At 31.6% G+C, this 20,107-nt stretch overlaps 1 protein-coding gene across 6 annotated transcripts in view; it reads left to right on the top strand.

Moving 5' to 3' along the window:
- LOC143196616 (uncharacterized) overlaps positions 1-20,107 on the top strand; it is a 126,968-nt gene that overhangs the window by 92,707 nt on the left and 14,154 nt on the right. For 2 of the 6 annotated variants that reach the window (XM_076404459.1, XM_076404456.1), the window contains exon 1: positions 18,543-18,933. The exons of 3 other annotated variants lie outside the window; for them this stretch is intronic. The gene's annotated coding sequence lies outside the window, so the exon portion shown is untranslated. Of the gene's footprint in view, positions 1-18,542; positions 18,934-20,107 lie in introns of those variants that run through there. One more of the 6 variants, XM_076404457.1, reaches the window with a different exon arrangement.

Raw genomic sequence — 20,107 nt, 5'->3', positions numbered from 1 at the left:
CGGCAGGTCAGCTGTATACATAAGATATAACAATGGGCCAAGAACACTGCTTTGCAGAACACCCGAATATATGGGCAACATATTTTTTTATATTTTATAAAGTCTCCTTTTTACCAATGTAAAAGAAAAGACTGGACTGGACCTACAATTTTACGTAGGCTCCGAACCGCGGTCTTCGGCATTAAGCCTGCCGACCGGCGAGTACCAACTTACAAATCATCCCAGAAGACATCCGGTCTTAACCAGCCTGGTTACTGGTGTGACTGGGATCATTTTCCTTTTCGAATTTTGCACTCTTCTCTAGGACAATCACAAACATAAATTGGCGACCCTAGCAGGATTCGAACCCACGGCTATAGTAACAGTAGGAGGGCCGTTCTGTCGCCTTTACCACTGCACCAACCAAGCCGGCTAATAATATTTTTAAATACACTAGTGATCAGATCAGGAAGCAACAAGAATTTCGAAATAACACGCACTCGGTTTATTTACTTTTTTCTTAGTAATCTCTCTTGGATGACAAGTGTCTCATGCTGGAGAATCATAGCATGCGCAATACCTAGGTAATACAAAATTGACATGGATAGATTTTGGGGTATTAAGCTGTATTTTCCAGTATCTAATCAATTTGTGGATCTTGTTCATTGCTACTTATAGCTTTTCTTTACGCAGAAATACATATAATCATTACTTGCCATAATGATTGTGTTAATTTTTCAAGTACTGTTCCTTCTTTAGTTTGGATATTAAAGCAGATATAAGAGTGATCCCAAGATACGAACAGAATTTATAGGGAGTTACATCATGATTTTTACATCTAACTTTTTTTTTCATAGTACTATGAGATATTTTGGCACAACTCTATTCACTCCTTTGTAAGAAGCAATTAGTAATACTAATCAATTAGTACTTTTAATGTAAGTATAACTGCGATTAGCGAAAATGAAATTACATTTTTAAAAAACCTATTTAATATTCGTTATTACTTAATCCGTCTTTATATTTTCTATATCTGTAAATTATTTGTTGTGAACCGACCAAATGTGTTGATATAATAGAAATGTTATAATTTCGCGATAATGTTGAACATCAACAGAAACAGGTTCTTAGATGTCTGTTGAAAATCTTGAACATAGCCTTCATTCTGAATTCAGCATTTTTATTCTTTTTACACTTGGCCAAATGAATGTGACCTGTGTGACTCGAATTTGGCCATTATAATTGGATAATTATTATTAAATATAAATAATAATAATATAAATTTTAAAATATAAATTGCTAAATATATAGTCCAGTTAAAAGTTATAAAAAAAACACTTTTTATTATGCTATAATTTATATATTTTTCCTTATCTTCATCCAAATTCGGTCTGTCAAATAAAATGGCTAAAAGAAAACTAAAAAAGGTATAGCTCTTAAATATGAATGTATTTTAAAAGCAAATTTATAATCTTACTATTTATGAGAGCACAGAAGAAACAGGTATTCTAATATAGCACCTTAAGGACTACCTGCTCTACTACACCTGCTTGGCAGTGATAAAGGTTGATAAATAAAATCCTACATAAACTATCGCAAAGACTAACTATAATAAAGTTGAATATAGTATTTACAGTTTCCTAGAGACCTTAAATAATATAACACAAATACAGCAATAATATTTTACTAAATTTTGATTGCTTTACGGATATTTCTCTTTTTATTATTTTATAGATGCGTAGGGATACGTTTCATAAGACGGTTAATTATTATGTCTAAAGTTACAAGAAGCTTCTGAGAATTATAAACGACGGAAAGAACATTTTTCTGATTAAATTCATTAAGTATAGTTTTGATGTCCTTTTAGTCCTAAAAATTCTTTCGGATAATGAAATAATGTTATACGTGTGTTATTATTGAAAACATAGCATACATTTTTTAACTAGTTGTCTGTGTTTTATTCGCTTCCTTGATAATAAACGCCTGACTTTGGAAGGCAGAAAAATTATTGTTATTAAATTATTTATTGTTTAATAGTTCAGCGTGTTACTTCGGTAACATTTTCTGTCGTTTATGAACAAGGCCTTCATGCCAAACCTTATCGAAGGCTTGTGCTACATCTAAGAATATAGCTGAACATACCTTTTTACCTTCATAGGCTTTTTCAATTACATCTGTTATTCTACGCACCTAGTTATTTGTAAAATGTTTAAGGAAAAAAAATTCAATAGACAACTAAAACATTTAATCAATTGACGATTATTTGGGCAACATAACACCGACATACAAACCAGGTGGCCTATGTTATGTTGATAATTGTGTGGTTCTTATTAACTTCATTAAGTAATTGAAAATTGTTCAATGAAACGAAATAATCCCAAACGGTTTAGAAACGTTGGCACCCACACACTGTCAACGGACAACAGATATATCGAAAATTTACTATTTCAATTAAATTCAGTAGATTGCGTTAGCAATAGGATGTGCAGCGAGCCATGAGGGCATGTATACGTCTGACGACGTTGAATCATCTTTAGAAAGCAGACATTAGAACAGAAATGAAGAAATGATTACACGTAATAATAATTTCATTTTGCAGTATTGTCATTATTAGACAGAAAGGATATATCTAGTAAATTATAAATCGGAAATTTTGATAAAAATTATATGTTATTTCAGTAAAAGTGTTCCACAAATTTATAGAACGGGGGCAGTTTTAATTATTAAAATTTGGTATAAACCAAAATGGTGTCAATACCAAAATTAAGAATATTTTATTGGAAAAGGGTTAATTTAGCAATTTGAACTTTATCATTAATACGATTAAGTGCCAATATAACAGGTCAATTGAAAAGTCTCCGGCCATACCATAGTAAAACACATTATTTTGGCAAAATTAGTTTTTTTTAACCCTCAAACTTTTCAATACCATTTTTGTAGTACGATTTGTCCTTTGCTTCAAAATAGGCCTCAGTTTCGGCGATCACTTCCCCATTCGACGAAAATTTCTTCCCAGCGAGCATTCTTTTGAGATCTGAGAACAGGAAATAGTCGTTGGGGGCGAGATCTGTAGGATACGGTGGATGAGGAAGCAATTCGAAACTCAATTCATGAATTTTTGACACGGTGCCTTGTCTTGATAAAGCAGCACTTTTTTTCTTCAAATGCGGCCGTTTTTCGGCGATTTCGTCCTTCAAACAGTCAAATAACGCTATGTAATAGTCGCTGTTGATGATCCTTCCTTTTTCAAGGTAGTCAATGAAAATTATTCCATGCGCATCCCAATCTACAGACGCCATAACCTTGCCAGCCGACTGCATTGCAGCAATTGTCCTGTTACCAGATCATAGCCTGATTTCTTTGGATTAATGTCAGCAATGATAACTTTGATTATTTTTTTCCACGTGAACTAGTTACCATATATGCCATCACGAATTAATTGCTTATCAGGCAAAAATAAGAGTTTTCTGTGGTGTAACTGACGATGAAAACTTGATCTACTACACAATGATCTTAGATAAGTCATAGATTGCTCCAGGAAAGTCAACGACATCGACACCTAAATGGAATATGGATAGAAAATTAAACAAAATGTGTTAAAATGGATCGATGATTAGATCGCTAAAAATTTGTGCGTGTGTAATCATACACTTTGCGGTAAGAATTATACGGATTCTTTATCAGTTCTTGTTTACATTAGGTAACATAATATACGAAGTAAAATAAAACACGAGCAAAACCAACAGCAGGAAATACCTTATCAGGTTCTTCTTGCGTTCTGGTCGTCCGAAGGACGACGCTGCGTTCTCATGCTACTGACTCTTCGGATATATCGGAGCGAGAACCCACCGCCAACTACAAGACGACGTACGCAACAGTACGACCTGTAAAATAGCCAACCGTAAATGGTATCTCGAGGTAAATGTGTCACTGTGTTAGCGCATTCACGACGGACATATTTGCAAATTAAATTTCAGCTGCTAAGTGCTCGGTTTTGTTTTTGCTGCCGAACCGAATGGGTGATTGGTACCGTTAGGTTCGGAATACCAGTACATGTCGCTTAAAAAAACGCTCACACTTAGTGTTACATGAATATATTTAGTTTAGGTTAAACTAAAATAAATCTATATCATTTCGATGTATTCGATGTTTGTGTCTACTTGGAATAAATTGTACGACGGTATATAGCCTTTTATTTGATACTACTCCGCAGAGTTTAGATTGACTGAATATCTTTTATCGTTAATTCCAAAATCACACAAAAGTCCAAAATTCATGATAGAGAAGATATGAAAAAAACTTTAATAACCTAAATTTCAAATACCAGGTTTGTCGTAATTAAATTCCAGTTTTTGCCACAAATTTCAAATTACAAGTATGCAGTGTTATAATCTGATACATATGTCATGCTATTCCATCAAAGTAACATTATATTTTTTTTGAAAATGTTGAATTTTGTATCTGTAAACTATAGAGTAACAGGTGAATTGAAAAGTCCCCGGCCTGGCACACAGATGGCGCTACAAGAATTAAATCTATATGTTTTTAGTTAGCTCTAATGCTCAAAATATGTGTGTAAAAATTTGGCAGCTGTCGGATCATTAGTTTGTGAATTACAGCATTTTGAGTGAAGCAACTTTTGTTATTGAGAAAAAAATGGATAAAAGGAATTTCGGGAGTTGATAAAATATTGCTTCTTGAAGGGACAAAAATACAGTTGAAGCAAAAACTTGATGCCAAGTTTCCGGAGACTGCCTCAGGAAAATCAACCATCAAGGATTAATATGCTAAGTTTAGAAGTGGTGAAATGAGCACCAAAGACGGTGAATGCAGTGGACGCCAAAAAACCGTTGTTACTGACGAAAACATTAAAAAAATCCACAAAATGATTTTGAATAATCGTAAATTGAAATTGAATGAAATAGCAGATACTCTAAAGATATCAACTGAACGTGTACATCATATCATCCACGAATGTTTAGGTATGAGAAAGATCTGTGCAAAGTGGGTACCCCGGGAGCTCACTTTTGACCAAAAACAACGACGGGTTGATGATTCGGAGCAGTGTTTGAAGATGATCAAGTGTAATAAACCCGTGTTTTTGCGTTGATGTGTGACATGATGAACCCGCTCCAAAGCGTGGGAAAATGCAACAGTCGACTTGCAAGGTTATAGCCTCTGTATTTTGGGATGCGCATGGAATAATTTTAATTGGCTACCTTAAAAAAGAAGAACCATCAACAGCGACTATTACATAGCGTTATTGAACCGTTGGAAGGACGAAATCGACGATCTCAGATCTCAAAAGAATACTCGCTGGGAAGAAATTTTCGTCGAATGAAGAGGTGATCGCCGAAACTGAGGCCTATTTTGAAGCAAAGGATAAATCGTACTACAAAAATGGTATCGAAAAGTTGGATGGTCGCTATAATCAGTGTACCACCCTTGAAGGGAGGAAAAAACTAATTTTGCTAAAAAAATGTGTTTTACTATGGTAGGCCGGGGACTTTTCAATTGACCTGTTATTATATGTATAGTATATAAGTTGTAATATGTGAAAAGGTTTAGAAAAAAAAATTAGTTTACTTCGGTATCGATGGAGAGGGCTATCCTGGAGAAGTGGACTAGATTTTTCTTATAATAGCAGCTCCACATTTCGTCACCAATCACAATATATAATAGAAAACGCTTCTATTCTGGGCTGACAGTCAATGAAACTACGATGTTCAGACGTAACTTCAGTAAACTGCTAAGCTGTATAAAAATATTTGAATGTTTGAACTAGTTTTCCTTCAATAAATCTTGCTATCCATTGTCTTCGAACTTTTTTAGTCCTCAGTCGGCCTTTATCATTCACATTAAAATAACCACTTTTAAATGGTTGAAACTAAGAACCGACAATTGAGATATGACGGAGCAGTATCGCATAAGTTTCTAAAAGTATTTGAAGGGCTTTGACAGCAGATCAAACATCAAAAGTAATGTAAACCAACTGTCAAAAGCATTCAAACAATGAACACTGAAAAAAACCCAATTATACTAAACAGAAAACTGTTTTTTTTTTAAATTATATTTTAGAGTCTGGTTACTGGCGTGACTGATTTTGCACTCTAGCCTTAAAGACAATTAAGTACAAAAATAAATTTACTATCATCCCCAGCAGGATTCGAACCCAAGACTATCTGGTTTTGTATAGTTAACTCAAAGTTATGTAGAGAGATATGCCACTTTTCCTGGCCGTTAATGGTTCTTGTTCTAAACGTTATCGTCGAATTTCCAGAAACCCGGAACAAAATACCACCAGGGTATTTTTTTCCAGAGAAGCGCATATAACCCCTTTTTATTGTCTGTTTTAACGGTCGGCTGCCTTCTGGCACCGTAGACAAAAGCGAACGATCAAAGGTGAAGCCATTCGGGATCAACGAACGTGAATTAAATTTAGAAATTATGTTTAGTAAGTATTTGCCTTAGCCGTGGCTGCGTAATAATATTTATTTACCGTGTTTCTCGGTGCTGGTAAACAACGGTGGAATTCAATGCCACGGCAGGAAGTAACATTGTCGGATTTCGTTTTTTTTTTAACGTGACCGATTCAAAGAACTCCCGAAACTCCACGAAATATTTAGTTGTTCTAACCGCACAACTTTAACAATTAAGAAGTATTTATGGGCTTCTGGGAAGAGCAAACATGTAATTTATGTAAAGGGTGTTTCAGAAATAACTTCTTTTATTTTTAAAATATATTTTTTTATTACATCTTACATTAGATTTGCATAGTACAATTTTAATTTATTACTGTAGTTCTGTTGCACTTTTATGTATACACAAGCAAAACTAGTTATTTAATTTATTTATTACATTGTTACTAGCCGTTGCCGACTAACCTACAATTTATCTTTACAATAACAGGTGCTTACAGTTTGCTTTACAATAATAGATGGCGCTACTATAATTAAATCCATGCGTTTTTTAGTTAGCCCTAACCCTCAAAAGATGCGTGTATTAATTTGACAGCTGTCAGATTATTAGTTCGTGAATTATAGCACCTTGAGTGAAGCAACTTTTGTTATTGTGAAAAATAGATAAAAAGGAATTTCGTGTTGATAAAATATTGCTTTTTGAAGTGAAAAAATACAGTTGAAGCAAAAACTTGGCTTCATGCCGAGTTTCTGGACACTGCCTCAGGAAAATCAACTCAATCCGAGTGTGCTACATACGATGAACCTGCTCCAAAGCATGTGAAAACGCAACAGTCGGCTGACAAGATTATGGCGTATGTACTTTGGGATGCGCGTGGAATAAGTTTCATTGACTACCTTGAGAAAGGAAGAACCATCAAGAGCGACTATTACATAGCGTTATTGGATCGTTTGAAGGACGAAATCGCCGAAAAACGGCCGCATTTGAAGAAAAAGGAAGTGCTGCTTAACCAAGACAACGGTGCATTGTCACAAATCAGTGAAAACGATGGTAAAAAACCATAAATTGAGCTTCGAATTGCTTCCTCATCCACCGTATTCTCCAGATCTGCCCCCCAGCGACTATTTGCTCTTCTCAGATCTCAAAAGAATGCTCGCTGGGAAGAAATTTTCGTCGAATGAAGAGGTGATCGCCGAAACTGGGGCCTATTTTGAAGCAAAGGACAAATCGTACTACAAAAATGATATCTAAAAGTTGGAGAATCGCTGTAATTAGTGTATTACCCTTGAAGGGAATTATGTTGAATAAAAAAACTAATTTTGCCAAAAAAATGTGATTTACTATGGTAGGCCGGGGACTTTTCAGTTGATCTGTTAACTTGAATCTAGGTATTTATCTAGAAGGACCCATCGGTCCTATATTACTCTCTAGTAATGTTTATGTATTAACACTCTTGTTTTTCTATTAAATGCACCTCACTACATAAGATCAAATGATTTGATTCTTTTGAGTCTGTGTCCTGTTCTGGTGTTATCCAAGAGTTGTATTACTTCAATATTCACATGAGAATGGAGTTTATCCACATGTCTCCTTGTGATGCTCTTCATTATCTGAGTGATAGTCGATATCTGAAGATATAGGTGTAAGTAATCAGTCCTGTAATAATTCGGTGCACCTACAATACTACTCAGAACTTTGTTCTGGAAAACTTATAATATACTTATGTTACATTTGGCGGCTTGGTGTTACATTATACTGATAATTGTGATTTTGTTCCAATTAACCAATACATTTTCCTATATTTAAACTCTTCGATTATTAAAATAAGAATTTATTATTAGAACAGTTCTTTTCTGTTGTTCTTTCCAGCGAAGTTCCAATCAATATTCATGGCATCAGCCTGTCTAAATGTTTGCCGAGCCCTGATGTACCCTTTTCTTCACCACCTATAATGTAGAGTTCTAGGCGCGTTTGTTTAATATAATAATCTATTTTACATTCACTAGAGAGCATATTTCCATTTTTACTTTTAGTTCTTGTTTAGTTTGTTGCTGTGTTTCTTTGTCAAGTAATTTTGATACCACCGTATATCTCCTTAGTTTCTGCTGTTACTATCTAAGTACATTTTTCTTGATAAAATTAAATTTAGTCACTGCATTCTGTCTAATATATTTGCTATATCTACAAAAGAGTATTCATTCTCCCCTCATAGATTCTAATCAAATTCTATACACACACATCTCTCACACTCTATAAAGAGTCGTCACTCTCAACTTATTCTTCTGTATGGCTGATGAAGTCCACCTAAACTAAAGGTATTATTGTAGTTAATACCTTTTTCTACTTATCAAAAATAGTTCTTACTTCTATATCTTTCTCGACCATGCCATGTCCATTATAGTAATTTCCTCACCACTTATCATTTTGAATTTTTTCTAAAAAATAAATGAAATCAAACGCAATTAAACATTTCATTTATATTTACCAATTAACAATTTGAAATATTTTCACTATTTAACATGGTATCTTCCAAACTTAATGTATGTTTTCCAAATCATTCCTTAATTACAACCTTTGTTGATCTGCTTGTTGGGCTATTGATTTTATTAAACCAATATATGGTATATTGTCCATGACAATAATTGATGATCATTCCAAGTTCTTTAACAGTTGATCTTCGAGCGAGAGCTAAATATAGTTAATTTCTTAATGGTAGTCGCTCTTAGGCTTGGAAAAAAACATTAACTCTGCTCTAGGAATAAAAGCACTCCTGTTTCCAGCACGAAAAATAATATATCTGCAATGAACTATTAAAATTATGGCTAATAAAACCTTATCAAATTATATTCTAACTTTTGTTGCCCGTACACTATTTTTATTAGCTTCTTGCCAAGAGGGTCCATTTTAAAATATCAATGTTTTGTCTAGATACACAAATTAAAATAATAAATCCTCCCTAATTTTATTACACGCTTTTGCAAATTTTATTCTTTTAAAAACAATGTTTAGAAGTTAACCTCTCGTGGGTTATCTTTACACCATTTAAATCCTATGTTTCAATGTATAAAGAGATGACTTATATCAACCCCAAAGATTAGGATGCTTCCCAAACTAAGTTTTCTCCGAAATAATTGTATTCAATTATGTTTATATCGAAAAGCACCATCAAGTATATAAACAAATATAAAACTTCATTTTAAAATATCAATGTTTTTTCTAGATACACAAATTAAAATAATAAATCCTCCTTAATTTTATTACACGCTTTTGCAAATTTTATTCTTTTAAAAACAATGTCTAGAAGTTAACCTCTCGTGGGTTATCTTTACACCATTTAAATCCAATGTTTCAGTATATAAAGAGATGACTTATATCAACCCCAAAGATTAGGATGCTTCCCAAACTAAGTTTTCTCCGAAATAATTGTATTCAATTATGTTTATATCGAAAAGCACCATCAAGTATATAAACAAATATAAAATTTCATTTTAAAATATCAATGTTTTGTCTAGATACACAAATTAAAATAATAAATCCTCCTTAATTTTATTACACGCTTTTGCAAATTTTATTCTTTTAAAAACAATGTCTAGAAGTTAACCTCTCGTGGGTTATCTTTACACCATTTAAATCCTATGTTTCAGTATATAAAGATATGACTTATATCAACCCCAAATGCTTAGGATGCTTCCCAAACTAAATTTTCTCCGAAATAATTGTATTCAATTATGTTTATATCGAAAAGCACCATCAAGTATATAAACAAATATAAAACTTCATTTTAAAATATCAATGTTTTGTCTAGATACACAAATTAAAATAATAAATCCTCCTTAATTTTATTACACGCTTTTGCAAATTTTATTCTTTTAAAAACAATGTCTAGAAGTTAACCTCTCGTGGGTTATCTTTACACCATTTAAATCCAATGTTTCAGTATATAAAGAGATGACTTATATCAACCCCAAATGCTTAGGATGCTTCCCAAACTAAATTTTCTCCGAAATAATTGTATTCAATTATGTTTATATCGAAAAGCACCATCAAGTATATAAACAAATATAAAACTTCATTTTAAAATATCAATGTTTTGTCTAGATACACAAATTAAAATAATAAATCCTCCTTAATTTTATTACACGCTTTTGCAAATTTTATTCTTTTAAAAACAATGTCTAGAAGTTAACCTCTCGTGGGTTATCTTTACACCATTTAAATCCTATGTTTCAGTGTATAAAGAGATGACTTATATCAACCCCCCAGATTAGGATGCTTCCCAAACTAAATTTTCTCCGAAATAATTGTATTCAATTATGTTTATATCGAAAAGCACCATCAAGTATATAAACAAATATAAAATTTCATTTTAAAATATCAATGTTTTGTCTAGATACACAAATTAAAATAATAAATCCTCCTTAATTTTATTACACGCTTTTGCAAATTTTATTCTTTTAAAAACAATGTCTAGAAGTTAACCTCTCGTGGGTTATCTTTACACCATTTAAATCCTATGTTTCAGTATATAAAGATATGACTTATATCAACCCCAAATGCTTAGGATGCTTCCCAAACTAAATTTTCTCCGAAATAATTGTATTCAATTATGTTTATATCGAAAAGCACCATCAAGTATATAAACAAATATAAAACTTCATTTTAAAATATCAATGTTTTGTCTAGATACACAAATTAAAATAATAAATCCTCCTTAATTTTATTACACGCTTTTGCAAATTTTATTCTTTTAAAAACAATGTCTAGAAGTTAACCTCTCGTAGGTTATCTTTACACCATTTAAATCCAATGTTTCAGTATATAAAGAGATGACTTATATCAACCCCAAATGCTTAGGATGCTTCCCAAACTAAATTTTCTCCGAAATAATTGTATTCAATTATGTTTATATCGAAAAGCACCATCAAGTATATAAACAAATATAAAACTTCATTTTAAAATATCAATGTTTTGTCTAGATACACAAATTAAAATAATAAATCCTCCTTAATTTTATTACACGCTTTTGCAAATTTTATTCTTTTAAAAACAATGTCTAGAAGTTAACCTCTCGTGGGTTATCTTTACACCATTTAAATCCTATGTTTCAGTGTATAAAGAGATGACTTATATCAACCCCCCAGATTAGGATGCTTCCCAAACTAAATTTTCTCCGAAATAATTGTATTCAATTATGTTTATATCGAAAAGCACCATCAAATATATAAACAAATATAAAACTTCATTTTAAAATATCAATGTTTTGTCTAGATACACAAATTAAAATAATAAATCCTCCTTAATTTTATTACACGCTTTTGCAAATTTTCTTCTTTTAAAAACAATGCCTAGAAGTTGACTTCTCGTGGGTTATTTTTACACCATTTAAATCCTATGTTTCAGTATATAAAGAGATGACTTATATCAACCCCAAATGCTTAGGATGCTTCCCAAACTAAGTTTTCTCTGAAATAATTGTATTCAATTATGTTTATGTCGAAAAGTACCATCAAGTATACAAACCAATATTAAACTTTTAACTAGTAAACAAATAACTCTGTCTTTATAATGCGAATTACTTATGGACTGTAACCTTTCAAATGCGTTACAGTATAGCTTTATTAATTATTACAAAGATATCTAATTAATTTCAACGAAAAAAATATTTAGAAATAAACTGAATTTACTTTTTCCCCAAACCAATATTGCCTAACTTGTATTAATGCCATTCGTTCTACACTTTTTATGATAGCTGAACAATTTTCTAATTTGTAATTCTAAAGATCTGAAGCTTATATCGCTTGTTGCTGCCGAGCCATTCAGATAACACTAAAATATGAATATTTTATTAAAATCACACTTTTACTTGAACATATACGTTTACCGTTTTTGAGCGTATGTTAACCGAACCGAACACCTGTTCATGTCGTGATGATCCATTCGAGTCAGGTGTCCTAGGTACGGCTTACCGTAATACGGCGTGACGTATCTGATCTTTGACCACGCCAGAAGAAATGTACGAAAGTACGGAATATGCGTGTCACATCGCCGGATTTGGAAGAAGGCCAAACATACGAACTAACGTTGAAATTTTCTATCAGAAATTATATAAGGCCACTAACTATAGAAACGTGATCAAAATCTCAAGAAAAATCTTTCTTTTACCTTTTATCTTTTGTGTTATTTTATAAATGTTGCATGTATTTTGAACAGAGATTCCAATTGGTGAATATTTAATGTATCAATATAAAATAATAGTTTTCCATTTATTAGTATTACTGAATTATTTAGTGTATGCAACAACAACAAAAGAAACTCTACTTGAATATTTTCCAACACAATTATTATGGAAAAAGGATATATCTCTCCTATAAATGAACTAGAGGCTTCAAAAACCTAACAGGTCAATTGAATAGTCCTCGGCTTACCATAGCAAAACACATTTTTTGGCAAAATTAGTTTTTTTTATTCAACATTATTCCCTTTAAGGGTCACATTCGACAAACATTTCTTCCCAACGAGCATTCTTTTGAGATCTGAGAACAGGAAATAGTTGCTAAGGGGTCAGATCTGGAGAATACGGTGGATGAGAAAGCAATTCGAAGCCCAATTGATGGATTTTTGCCATCGTTGTCACTGACTAGTGACACGGTGCATTGTCTTGGTGAAGTAGCACTTTTTTTTTGCTAACGCTATGTAATAGTCGCTGTTGATGGTTCCTCCTTTTCCAAGGTAATCACTGAAAATTATTCCATGCGCATTCCAAAATACAGACGCCATAACGTTGCCAGCAGACTGATGTGTTTTCCCACGCTTTGAAGCTACTGCACTGGTTAGTAGAAGATACTATAAACTTAATATAAAACCAAAGAGATTGGCATATTTTGAACACCATAAATCCATATAGACCTTATAACTTATAACTGAGTGCCACTTATATGCAAATGTTTTTGATCGCTACCCATACCACGATACAAATATTTTCATATGCAAAAAATTATTGTTTACCCAATGTTTTTATCTATTTTAAAAATCGCAAAACCTATTGTACTTCAAATGAATTTACAACATAAAACACTGTAAATGAGTAAAAAGTATCAATGAAGTAGAACAAAAAAGTAGAAAACACACAATATTCATAATATATGGTACTGCAAAATTAGGTTAAGAAAATGTGCTGTTATCAACACTGTAGAGACATTCATATAACTAAAATCATTATCACAATCATAAGTAATCATACGTTATACTATTTAAAATTAATTAAAAAACATTTATTAAAAAAATATTTACAAAATAATTTCAATAACACTACAAAAATAAACCAACAAAAACCCCATCCTATAGAGTCACCAAGAACGAATAGCCCCATAAAACATCAACAATAAAGAAACATGTTAATTTATTTTCAATTGATATTTACTGAATCTTATCTTGGTAATTAGTTATCTACGTCTCGCTGTTGCATCAACTCGGTTTATTACAACTAAATAAAAATAGTAATTAAAATATCATTTAGTTGATATTACCTTCCCATAATTTTATAAAATTACCTTTACCATTCACTAATTGTGGTGATAGTTCTATAAACAACAAACCACAACAAAGAACAGCCATAATGAAAACATTAGTCACAAAACTCCGGCGCCCACATCAAAAAAATAAAAACACGTTTAAAAATCTATTGAAGTATAACCGGTCTTTTGTTTGGATTAGTTAAATTTTATCTTTTAACTTTTTTCATTCTCATTAAAACCCAAATATTTACCGCTTTTAGATGTACAAAAATAAAAAGCATTGTGTAGACTGGGTGCAATTATTTGGGTGTTTTTTTAATAATGTGTACATATATATACGTATTTAGAACAAAAATGTTGCCCTGAACCGTGCTGTAAAATCTCCTAACAAAAATAATCAGATGTAATATAACTGAAATATTTTCCTGAAATGATATTCTATAGTAACTTTATAGTATAACCAGTTACTGCAAATTATACGTTCATTTGAGGAATATAATATAAATAGATTAAATTATCTTGAATTCACAAATTAGTTTTAACATAATTTTGAAAGGAAAAACGAGAAAACGAAACAATATGTAATGATTTATCAAAGTATAAACAACACAATAACAAACCAAAGTCATAGTTCTTGTAAAATATTCGTATATTTAAAATTATTTTGTAGATACGTCATTTAAATTTGTGATGTCAAAACGTCGCAATGTTGCCGCATCAACTCTGATTTTGCATACGTCTAACAACCGGACGACTTTGACAGGCATATTCGTTTACATGTTCGAACTAATCAGACAGCATTGTGTCTCTTTTTAATTAGAATAAAATCAGAAGGATAATATTGTCTAATTCTGAAACGAATTTACAAATTGGGGCAGGCAGTACATTAAACATCTTGATGAAGTATGTACAAAAAAAACTTTGAGTGGACTATATTCTCGAATTCGCAAATTGAATCCTATCCATTAATTCAAACTTATTAATTTTGCAGTCATTTGTTATAAGTTTATATTTTTTCATAACTATAGCCACTTTTGAAAGAATATCAAAGATTTAGGTCGAGTTTGTTTCTAAGACACTGAACTTAAACTGTTAATTTTACTGTGTAATTCGCTAGTTTCCATTTGTAATTTATATTTTCGAAATCACTGTTTATTTAATTTGGATTGCTTCATCAAAAATCAGGACATAAGAAAAAGGTTACATCTTTATATTCGCTTAGTTTGAATTTATAAAATTAGTTTGGCCAAAAAAATGGCAAAAGGTCATCAATCAATATTTATGACATTTATGTGAATAAATTCGTTTTCAAAAACACGAAAAAAAAACGAAATTACTTTTTCACTCACATACTATAGCTTGACTTGAGATCTTGTGATTATTGCAATAGTAGTATTTTCCTATCACGTTGGCTACAACGACTGACGTTTGTCCTCAACAAACTTTTGTATACAAAGAATTAACTTAAAAAGTACTTCCTAACCACAACCCTAGTAAACAATGACGCGTGGTTGTGAAATATGTTAAGCTAGTTTATAACAAAAGCGCATGAGCAGCTCTGGCCAATCCGCACGCACGCCAATGTCCATTTACTGTTGTCTAATAACTGCGTTACCAAGCCAGCTTGCTTAGCATTGTATTAGACAAACAAAAAGGCATGTTTGCATAAAACAATTTTTAAGCTCTTCAAGAGAAAATATTTCCCATTCTCATAAACCACAATCCTCAAATGCACTTTCAATATTCAAATGGGCTGAGTATAAGGTTCTGTTTAAAGTTACTTTTTTTATTGGACCACACCAGTAAAGATCAAACGGATTACTGTTCTAGATCAAAGACGAACGTTACATTTCTCTCAATGCATCTCAAGCGCTTGATTGAATTTTCGAACAGAAATAACTTCCATTATGTTTGTTTTAAAATACGAAATTATTTTAATAGTTGCTGGAAAGAAACAAATCATAAAATGAATTAAACTGTTTAAGCTTATTATATACTTTTTGTTTTGTGATTTTGTAATTTGTTATAAAAAGTTGATTCGGATGCAAGTCTGATTATATATTAATAGAGTTACTTAAGACTTAAGTGAACATTTTTGTTTTGTTTTATTTACCCAATTTTATTGAGAAAATGGTATGTCAAGAAATATGCAAATATTCGCAAATGTGAATATAAAAACACTAAATCGGCTGTGCTAAATAATAACTAGTTTTTTTTTTAATTAATTACATCTTACATTAGATATCCTTAGCACAATCTTAATATACAAATTAATTTATTACCATTGTTTCTGTTGTACATGAATACACTTATACACTATAATAATTCGTATAGTTTGGTTCACTCCAATCTTCCGATTACCTACCTGTTGTTTAGCAACATTAATTCATGTTTTAAAGCGAAATATTGGATCACTTCGTATATCCATTTGATTTCGGGGTCATCGTGCTACTCTTCGTTGGTTACGTTGCCATATGCATTGGTAATTCATTCTAGAACTTTGTTTGGACTGCTTTAGATTACTAGTTGGTTTGCAGCAACATGTTTTAGTGCAAACCCATGTTTGCTTCCTATTGGAGGTCCAAATTGGCTTTATGATCGATTGATAAACCAATCTCTTTGATTTTAGGTCAAATTGAGTGTTTCTTCCAACTAACCAGTGCAGTTGCTTAACTTTGAGTTTAATCTGCGCCTCTTTTTGTCTAACATGATTTTTTCCATTTTAACCTACCATCGGGATTGATGCCGAGGTATTTCACTGATTCTGTTTGAGGATTCGGGTATCCCTCAAGTGATTTAATAAGGTTTTTGTCAATTCGACGCAACGCAAAATTAACATGGACAGATTTGAAGCTATTAAGCTGTATTTTCCAGTCTCTAGTCCACTGAGATCTTATTGATTGCTATTTTTCTACAGCTTTAAGCAGAGTATCAGTCCAAGCTTCTTTTATTGTTGGGATATCAGCAGTGTACAGCAGATACAGGAGTAATCTGAAAAAAACTATCCTGGAGAACGAAATAGGTTTGTGTTGAAGTGTTGAGACTCCCCCCGTATGCGAGCCCTAATTTTTTTTGAAAAGATTACATTGTGCCCTTGGTCGAAATCCAAACTGGAAATCTGGCATTTCTGTAAATAATATAATACGTACGGTGTTTAATACGTTTTAACAGCAGTTTCTCAAATAATTTTGGTACTTTTTGGTATATTTGGTAAGTAGCACCGAAATAGGCCTGTAAGATCTGCTTTATTCTGTCAGTTTGTCAGATTTTTTGAGCATAATTATTCGAGCAATCTTAAAATATTCAGGAACATGTTTCAGTCTCAGACAGGCATTGAACATGTATGTCAACACGATGATTGCTTTTCATGGTAGCTCTTTCAATAAACCAGGCGAAATAACTTCTTTCTTTTACTGATTAAAAAGCTATGCTGAATTAGATCTATTCTATTTACATGACCTGACTGTAAGTTCTTTTAAAATTTCACGATTTAAAAATATTTTGTAATTAGTATTTTAATCTAAGCAACGCATATATTTTACACAGGTCTGTTTATAAATACTTAATATACAGAATAGGTAACATGCTCCCACAAAAGGGAAGCAATTTATTCTAAAATTATGTGGCTGTGTTGGTTCGTTGGTTGAAAGTATCAGATGTCACTAACTATTGTTGATAAAATTAACATTGTATATAAATGTCAGTTTATTCACATTATCGTTCTTAGAATTAACACCCTTTTTTAGATTACCTAATATATATTATTTTGGCGAATCAAAGACTCTAATTTCAAAAAAAGTCTCATTTTCAACTTTTTTAGGTTGTCTAAAACGTTGAATTTGGCAACTCTATAAAATCACTACTTTTATAAGTTGATAAAATAATTAAGCAAAAATAACATTATAAAATATAATTTACTTTAACATTATAGTAGATCTAATGAATATGTATTGAAGTACTTAAACTACAGTTAATTAAACAGCAACAATAATTTGTAGGTTAGAGTTGTTTCATTATATTTACATTGACATATGACATCTGTGTCGACCAGTACCAACACAAATCAAATTTTATTTACCGATTTGGTTACATGTTGGCATGCATTAAATTTAATTATGTCTCTTTTAAACCAGAATAATGCTAATTAGTAAAATGAAAAAGAAAAATGCTCCGTTCAACGGTATTGATGACGTGCATTGGTTGTTTTATTGGAAGGACTATACATGTGTTTATCAATAGTGTCCGTAATATTGCAACAACATTCGAATTTCTTTGGTATTTTGAACAGCAACACTTTCCCCAAGATAGTTGTATTTTACAACTTACTAAAAATGACACTTTTAACAAACATACTTTTTTTGACAAAAAATTTAACCCTGTTGACAGAACTTTGACATAGTTATGAATATAAATATGTCCCATCTGTCATGAGTCCTTCAAAATTAATTCGCAACACTAGCATCTGTGTTGATTTATCAAAAAACAAGATCTGTCGAAGAATCCGATAAGGGGAAAAAACTAAAAATAGACAAAGATGTCGGGGAAATAGTAGGAGAGTGAGAGAGTGCGAGACAGACGGATCGAGGGGGAGGGGTCAAAAAGAGACGACAAATAAATCAACTTGTGACCAGTGGACGTACTTCTACTTGTACGTTACTGTGTATGTCGGGTGTCTTCAAGAGTACGATCAGCTCGAGGCGGTTTCCAAGAAACAGTCGAGTAATAGTTTGGGTCACCCCGCCGTTTTAAAAGTCCGTCTATAGTCGAGGCTCATTCACGAGAAAGATGCCGTGGTAGTTGGTTGTTGTCGCGCGTCAGTTTGATCTAGGCATGTAGGGCAGGTACGGGTTCCGTAACCGTAGATCTCTGTAGATTGGTGAAGTTTATTGTTAAAGTGTGTGGTGAATAAAGGTGCAGCTGAAAGATAATAATAATAGCAAGTGAAATAGTGATCATATTGTGGCCAGTTTAAGGAAAGGATATCTTAGTAACTTTACTCTCAGTGTAAATAACAAAAAAGGTAACTATTTTTTGTTGTTTTACTCACATTAAGTCTACGTAGTTTTTTCATTTCATATATAATGCTCCAAGAAGTTTTGATAATTCATAATTATACTAATATAATAAAGGTTATTGATGTTATTTTATATGTTTTTTTAGAAAGAACTACCTGGAAACTCACTTTCAACTGAATTTTATTTCGAGATATTTCAATGGCTCCAGAAACATTTATTTTTAAAGGTTATAACTTAATCTATGACCAGTTCAGAAATGAATATCTCAATAACTTTTATTCGTGTTATAATTTTTCTACTAAAGTCTAAAAGAATGATGCACTATATATGATTTATTCATTTTATTCTCAGTGTAAATAACAAACCAGGGAGCTTTTTATTGTTTCACTCGCATTAAATATCTACTTAGTTCTCTTCAATTAATATAAAATACCCCAAGAAGTTTCAAATATGCATAATAAGTACTAAGTAGGTACATAAGTACTAATCAAATACAATCAATAAGTACTTTCTACTTAATTTTATTTTAAGATATTTCCTGTGGCCCTTTCCAATAATTTTTATTAATGTAAAATATTTATTAAGTAAAATATAAGTATTAATAAAAAATAAAAAAGGTTTTTTTTAAATTACATTGTCTAAATTCTAAAAATTGTTTAGTAAATTTGATCTGAACAAAAATAACAAAAAAATACAGATATTTTATTTTTTATTAATATAAATCCATACAAATATGAATCATAACAAATTATAAATAAAATGTTCATTGTATTATTGTGGAAGTATACATTGGTACTTTAGTTTAATAGCAACACAATGTACTCTAAATGGCAATAACATATAATTGTGTAATATTCCGTTTTAAAAATTAGATATACATTTGAAGAACATGACAGACAATATTGAGATTCTTTTGTTATCTTTATGGTAAAATTTTTATAGAAATAAGTACTATAATAGCATTGTTAAAAATATTTAAATATTTTGAACCCGGTTTTCTTAGCGACGTAACACAATGAACATATTTTAAGGTGAAATCGTATTGTTACCAGTTGAGGAAGGGATCTCTTAGTAAACATTTTTCAACTACATATGCTAAGTTTATAGGTATAATAGTTTTTTTAGTATTTCATAATAATAACATTGACATAAGAAAACAATATAACCTCAGATATGGTA

Source organism: Rhynchophorus ferrugineus, unplaced genomic scaffold (genome assembly GCF_030347505.1).
Source record: "Rhynchophorus ferrugineus isolate W39M unplaced genomic scaffold, kcgeb_rfMv2 rfM4, whole genome shotgun sequence".
NCBI lineage: Eukaryota > Metazoa > Arthropoda > Insecta > Coleoptera > Curculionidae > Rhynchophorus > Rhynchophorus ferrugineus.
This window is presented reverse-complemented; position numbering and strand designations above follow the sequence as displayed.